The following is a 7,973-nucleotide window of genomic DNA, read 5'->3' as shown; positions in this document are numbered from 1 at the left end:
TTCCCACTGGAGTGGTACCTATTTATCTACTTGCACTTTGACGTGCTTTCGAACTGCTAGGTTGGCAGGAGCTGGGACTGAGCAACGGGAGCTCACCCCGGTGCAGGGATTTGAACCGCCGACCTTCTGATTGGAAAGTCCTAGGCTCTGTGGTTTAACCCACAGCGTCATCCGCGTTCCACACTGGCAAAGTAGATCCTGCTAATTGCAAAATTAGTTCCCAAGACAACAAAGTTCTATTTTATATGTTCCACAAGGTCTTGATTCCAAAAGGTCCTGTTCTTTCTGAAAGGTAAGGTGGTTAGATCTGGCATCTTAGAGCAAATCTAAGTTCCTCATCAATATTCTCTGTTGACATGGGCAAGACAAGGGAACTCATAATTCTTTCACCAGGATCTACCCTCATCTCCTCTATGCCATATATCCACACACACAACACATCACAAGCACACTTTCAGAAATGTTGCTATATCAATATTTCTTTTACAAGATAGAAATTATTGCACTTCTGCTCACTGCAGTAAAGTTGGATCTTGTTCTCCAGCATTAAATGAGAGCTGGCAGACATCAAGGAGAAAAGCAACTGTGAAAAGCTGCTTGGAACCTTGAACTTAGATATTAATAAGCGCATATGCTGAATGCTCTTTAGAAAATATTTTATCTGTTGATTTTGCAGGGCCCTGTACAGTGAGACCTATTGTGACAGGGAAGCAATGATATTATCTTGACAGGAAATTTCACAGTCCAGCTGCCAATCCTAACAGGCCATGTCAGCTACATGCCATAATGGCCATCTTTTTATCAGAGGTCAGGCAAGTGACCTACAAGCTTGCAGCCTGAGATTATGATCCCCTATTTGATCATGCAGCAGAACCTTTTCCAAGCTCACAAGCAACCAATACAGCAGCTGACATCACAGAGGCTTACTTTTGGATTTGTTGCTACAGGCAACAGGTCAAAAATCATCAAATCCCATGTTGCTTGGGAGAGAGCGAGAGAGCGACAGTTGTGTGGGTGTTTTCTTTTAAAATGATCTACCTACCTTCTTTAAGAGCTGTTTGAATCCTTCAACCTCTTCATGCTGCATTACTGTGGAAACCACAGAATCCGAATGGAGCTGTATTTGTTTTGTGCAAGTAAAACATAGGGCTAGAACTTGCAAACCTATACTAAAAAGCTTCCACAGCCCACACATTTTTCTCACTGAAAACATAGGCATTTGAGGGGAAGGTTTGGTACACTGTAATTGTTGGCTGGAAACCAGAGGACCCTTTTAATTTTGTAGGCCATTATACTGACTTCAATATGATTGAAAACAATTGCATTGTTGTTATTTCCAGGTTAGATAAGTAGGGAGCAGCATGTGTGTGCTATTTTCCTCCTGGAAAGTCGAATTTCCCAGAACAATAATGCTTAGATGTAATGGAATACATTCACATTAAATGATCACTTTGGTAAGACAAGAAGTCTTTCAAAACCCCTTTGTTAGTTTGTCACTTTAGCCTATTCTAAGCATCCCTGTGTGTAACAACACTTGTGGAATTTCCTGTTCCTCTTCATCAAATAGATGACCAGTAGGAGAGAGAAAAGGGTGACTCATTTATTCCTCCTGAACAACAGTGTAGGCAGTGCTATTTTTCTAGAAAAAGAGGTGCCAGAACTAGCCACGAACACCTTCCTTATTCTCTTACAACGGCAATGGTGCTCACCTGAGAGGTGTCAGAATTGACTTCTGGTGAGTTCCAGCTGGGGGTGGGGAGCCCTGAATGTGGGGAAAATGCAGCAGAAGGCATGCAGGTTGTTGTTGTGCTCCCAGAATAGGCCATTGTAGGGGATTAATACCCTTTGTGAAATCACCTGAGCATATAGTCAGAGAGATTCTCATTCCATCTACTGAAAGCTTTTGACCCGATGAAGGAACCAGCTTGCAGAAGGAGGCAATTCTCTCTTCCCCCCCAGAACCCCTTTACAGAGCCCCCCACCCACCCACCCACTGTAACCAAAAAACATGGATTTTCAGAGGGTGCAAGAAGATGCAGGAGAAGAGGAAATTCACCAATGGGGGGGGGGGGCTGAATCCAAGAAACAGAATATGAAAGTTCAGGCAAGATAACAAAAGAACCAGTTATAAAGGACCTATTGCAAGTGCCTTCATTGGGCTATCCTGAGACCGATTTTGACTGTGAGGTAGTGGGTTGTAGACCTCCAAGAGGTTCTGGAATGTTCTAGCAATTTCATATGCTGCAGTGAAGACTTTTGCTTCTAGAACAGGAGTGGTGAATTTTCTCCAGACCAAGGGCCACATTATTTCATAGGCCACTTTCTGGAAGCCTCATAATAGTGGCGAGCAGGACAAAAGGCAGATGTGGATAGACCACGTGATGTGACTTTGAGCTTTATACACCCTTCCTCATACATCTCTCCTTCCAGGCAAAGAAGGGGAATTACCGCATTACATTCAGGCAAAAGCACTCCTAAAAGTGAATTTAGCTGAGATACCACTATAACCACTGGCCTGCACCGAACTTTTCCAGGGCTTGGTTCAGCCCTGGGCTCCTGATGTAAGTCAGCATCCTTGATGGAGGACTGCAGAGGTTTCCCAAGTCCTTCCTAGAGCTTTTAAAGTAACCATCACATTTACAAAGGCATGAAAAGACTATTTCCCTACACATATATAGCACAGGATCCATTGTGAGAAATAGTGTCTCTCACCTGCAGTCCAAACTGCTTCATTTTTTCTCTCCCAGAAGATGAAGTTTCCTTTTTCAGCTAGAAAATATATATATATATGAATAAGGTGGCCATAGCAGATTTATCTGTGGATCTAGGTGAATGCTCACACAAATAATATGTTCAGCATGCAAAAGATTGCTTTCTTTAAATTCCACATAAATGCTCGCATTTCCTCTTTAATTATCCTTTCATTTCCTCTTTAATTATCCTTTATTCCTATTGCAAAGGTGATATTTACTAGAACTGGTTTGAATAACAGATAGACGCAGCATTTAAATGTTGCAACTTATTGCCAGATATTACGGGAAATCATGCCAGACACCCTCCAGCAAACTGGCCAAATTACTCAATACTGCAAAGTCTTCCAACACAAATATTTCAATTCATTCTAGGTGAGATGACTTGCAATTAAATCCCAATGAATGCAGTTTAAAATGCAAAGAGTCCCCTAATTTCTGCTCAGAAAAGATTGACATATGCACTTAATTGTTTCCAAAGCCTTAGTAATTGGATCCCCACCTGTTCATTTTTCAAGAAACAATCCATTTATAGGTTAACACTTTAATTTGTGTATTTCATTCACACTTCCTTGTGTTTTTTAAAAAAGTGGCAAGTTAGTAGGGAGGTGAGGTCTATGCAGCAGGAGAACAAATTTGTACAGCTTCAAAAGGGGGAGGAGACGAATTCATGGAGGACAAGATCATCAATGAATATTAGCATGGCATCATTTTTCATTAAATCCTGTGGTCATTGCATGCAGCACTGTGTCTGTTCCACTGCACCTTGGGTTACAGTTACAATGGTTCAATTAACACTGAACCATGCTAAAGCTGTCTAGACACCTGATTAATGCAGACAACCATGTAACAAAGCAGTAAAATGCACATTACGGTAAATTTATCCAGCATTGGCAATCCATGGTTGTTGATGATGTTGATTTATTTGCTAACTTCAATTAACAACCCTTGTACAATGAACAGTACTGAATCCACAAATCGTAAGATACAAACAGAGAAACTCGGAAACCTTTTGAGCTTTTTTGGAGTAGTATGCATCAAAATGTCTCTGTAACCAGAAAAAGAATTTATAGTACTTGATTCTGCATTTGCTACTTTGTAGCCCTCCAGACTGGTGTTTTGTTGCGGGTGTATTCTGCAACATGTTTTTTGCACATTAATAGTGGCATAGTTGTGGGTGTATTCTGCTTAGGTTTCTCCTGCAATGCTGCCAATTTTTGTGGTCATGTGGGGGGTATAGCACAACAAAAGTGGTCCAAAAAATATAGATGTCCATACCGTTTGCATGCATGGATACCATACATGGTGATGCTCAGTACATAATATCAGAATGATATACAACAGCAGGCCTGCACAACTCAAATAGCTGAATCCAGCCAACCACACCTACCAAGTGAAGCAACAATTGCTGTATTGGGGAGATGTTGCTAACTGGGCCTGAAGAATCAGTAGACTGTGAACACACCCCTCAGGGGAAATATTATTCCACCTCTCCAACGTTCACCAGGTTTCTAATCATGGTGCTAATCTTGGATTATGGTCTCAAGCTTTTGTTCAGATGTGCTCCAATCCTGCACCCCCACCCGAAAACCCTGATGTGGATTGTTTCTCCTTGTAGTAATAATTGCATGCCGACAGGTTAAAGGGAGAAAGTTAATCAAATATGGCTCTCCTGGCATTAATCTGAAAGGAACAAATAATAATTACAGATGAAATTATTACACAGAGAACTCCGCTTAAACAGTACATCCTCACAATAGAGAATAATTATTTTGAATAATAGCTGAACATCACAAGTCATACATGATAATGGGCTATTTATTGTGCCTTCTGTTTCTTATTGCCAGAAAGGTGTATTCTTACTGGCACGACCTGCATAAGATAATTGCACTTGTTAATTTACTGTACAATTCTAACAGAGAATGTTGTCTCTATGAGTCCCTGTGTTTGATTTCTAGAATCCCTGTTTAAGGTAGAGGTGGCTAACCTGTGGCCCTGCACATGTTGTTGGAATTGACTTCCATCATCTGTGGCCGCTGGTCATACTGGCTGGGGCTGATGGGAGTTGGAGCTGGACAGCATCAAGGTGGGTGGCAAAGGTTAACCATCCCTGCTTTAATGGATGGAGCAGATTTCTGCCAAGCTCCAGGAAGTACTAGGTTTGATTACCTATTGTTTGCTACCAGCATTAAATATCCCTTATGTCACTGATAAGTACTTTTGTTTGTTCGATTTAAATTAATGATACAAAAATCCAACACGGCTATCTTTGCAAAAGAATTTGCCTTTTGGTCTGTGGTAATCCATAGAGAAATATAGAAACGCAGAAAGCGAGAGAATGAGAGAATATCTATCATTTTCTTGAATACCTACGCTACTTGTTTTTGTTTTCAAAATTAAGCCATCCATTTCAAGAAACAGTTCGGTTATGACGGAGAGCAACATTAGGAGTGAAAATGGAACTGAACAAAAGAGTCATCCTTTACCTGTGTGTCAGCCAATAAAATATGGCAGCCCAATCTGCTCTGTCTCTGATGGCTGTGTATGAAGTTCTACAATTAGAGAAGTAGGCAGCAGGGCTGCTTGTAGACAGAGACGCTGTTTATTAAATGGAAACATTATCACTTTGTTATTGCTTCCAGAATGAATAGAAGTGATCCATCTTTCCAGGCACAATCTCTATAAATAATGAAAGATGTTCTGTAACAGATATAATAAACAGCTAGTTGTGTTTTACAGCAGGAGGGTACATATCAGGATAGTGCTCATGGAAATATAACCACATAAAGGAACAGGAAATATTGGTCTGCGTACCCTTCCAATTCATTATTCATGTTCCCAAATTGCTATGTGAAAATGCAGAGCAGTTTTGTGTTTAAGACATACCATATTCTAGGCTTTTTTAAAAAATGAAAACAACCCACTGTTCCCTATATTGTATGTCCTATTGCTATGGAATTTCGTATTGAGAGTATCTTGGGTGAGAAGTAAAGCTGTCTACACTTTAGAGAAGTTGGATGAAAGTTGGTTGAGTTACAGCAGTTTAAAACTGGGAGCCAGATGGGACTCAGGAGCCACCCTATGTAGCAAATCCTTGGGGTCCTCAAGTACGGCAGACTTCTCATAGTCCTCCTGCACTTCCTGATTCTATTGATATATTTATATATATATCCCCAATGATGTCTCTTGCCAAAACCACCAGATTGTGCTAGCTGGATGGTTCCCCCTGGCTTTTTTCAGCATGTGCATAAATAACAGCCAGTGCTCAGGGACTTCTGTCCCACGGCTTTAAAGTTTGAACACACTCGGTACAGTGGAATGAAGCCAACAGAGGCTCCAGAATGCTGCCGGTAGTGGACTCCTCCCCAGGCAGATGCCTGGCTGGCAGTAGATGGAGACATGGCTAAGGGCTAGGTGGGCTGAATTATTTTGGGCTGAAAGCAATGGAAAAGAAAAGCTTACTGAGAACAGGAGCAACATGGGCTCTTTTAGAAAGAGAGATGGGAGTGGCAGAAAAATGTCTCTGCTATTGACTTCCAAGGCAACCGCTCTTATTGACTTTCAGCATTCATCAGAATAAAATGTAAGGATAATGTGTGAGTAAAAGGATTTGTGTCCTCTGAGCTTACCCTAGCAAGATTCCTACTTCTGGCTCAAGCAATGCCCCTTTTGCTGGTACGGCAGTTCAATAAAGTTCTGGTTATGTTTTTTTTCAATAGTTATCTATTGATCCCCAAGGCACAGTTAGGTCATGCCTAGACATGACACAGATCTTGGGGATAGGGAGACAGCCTGATAGTATTTACAGTAATGATCCGTAACACATTCACAAGAAAGCCTTGACTTCTCAGAAAATCAGGGAAATGTCACCATATGATGATTTTCTCCTTATAACTGATCAGATAAGCTCACCTTCACACATTACTGATCTTTGGTAGGGCCAGAATCCATCTTGGTCAAAACAAGTGCTATTTCGGGGGGGGGGGTCAAGAGTTTGCAGTACCGGCACATTTCACACACACACCCCAAATGTTAAAAGTGTGGAACTTACTGTAACAACAATTTCATAGTGAGTGCCAGCAACTTTTTTTGAAGAAGAAGAAGAAGAGGCATCAGCAGCACTGCTCAAACCATACACAGTGTGCAACAGGAACGTACCTTGGTTACACATAGAGATGATTGTTTGAAAGGTCTCTCTGTCAAACTGTGTGTGTGTGCACAAACATGTCAGAGAGAAATGAGTTGACAAGTTTCTCTCTCTCATCCCTTCTGTTTCCACACATAGGGAAGGTTTGATGTGGAGCTGCATTCGGTTTCAAAAAAGTCATTCTCCATGTTCATTCTAAAATGCTCCACTCTCCTGAGGAGACTGCGCCATGCACCAGCCTGTAAGTATGAAGCAGCTCTCAGCTTGGACTCCGGCCTTTGAAGCCTCCCAGTCTGTTTCAGCAAAATCGTGATGATGCTTCCGCTAAAACAATCAGAAATGCTGACCTCCAGTGCTATATCCTCATGTCCTCACAATATGCACAAAAGGTTGTTTATTTTTAAAATGAGCAACAACACTAGAATAACTAATTGGCAGAAATTGTTGTTTCCTAATGACTTTCAACTATATCCCCCACCCCCACATTCTTCTTTCTTGTAACATCTCACTCATTCAGCCAACACAGCTGACAGCAAGACCCAGCTCTGTTCCTGGAGGCTTCTCCTTCCCTGTTGCCAGGCATTTACATTTTGAGCTTAGTATTCTTAAGAATTAATTAATAAGTCTGCAGGATTGAGGTTGCAGGCTCAAGAACAGTGAATTGCAATACACACTGGACAGCCATCTGGGATTTAAATTGGCCACAACTTTATTGATTACAGGTGTCAATAGGCCTTGGTGAAGGCATGGGATGTGTATCCTGAATCAGTCACTCCATCTCTTGGTTGATTATTTTGGCAGTGTTCACCAAAATTACAGATCACCTTATGACACACACCAAATCAGGGCAGCCCACCCAAAATCACCAGGGTGAAGCTATGGCCCATCAGCTCCTGTCCGGGTATCTGTTGGAGCAGCAGAACTGTAGGGGTGCTTTGGAGCCAGCATGAATCTATCATGCTCAAAAGAAAATGAACAGGGTGTGAAAGTGCATCTGTGCCAGCTCTATCCTGGCAAACATGGCACCCTGGCAGGAGTGAGCCAGTACCCATCCACGATGCCCGCTATCACTATCT

Source organism: Podarcis pityusensis, assembly GCF_964106645.2.
Source record: "Podarcis pityusensis genome assembly, chromosome: 3".
NCBI lineage: Eukaryota > Metazoa > Chordata > Lepidosauria > Squamata > Lacertidae > Podarcis > Podarcis pityusensis.
The sequence above is the reverse complement of the archived record's forward strand: the minus strand, read 5'-3'. Positions refer to the sequence as shown.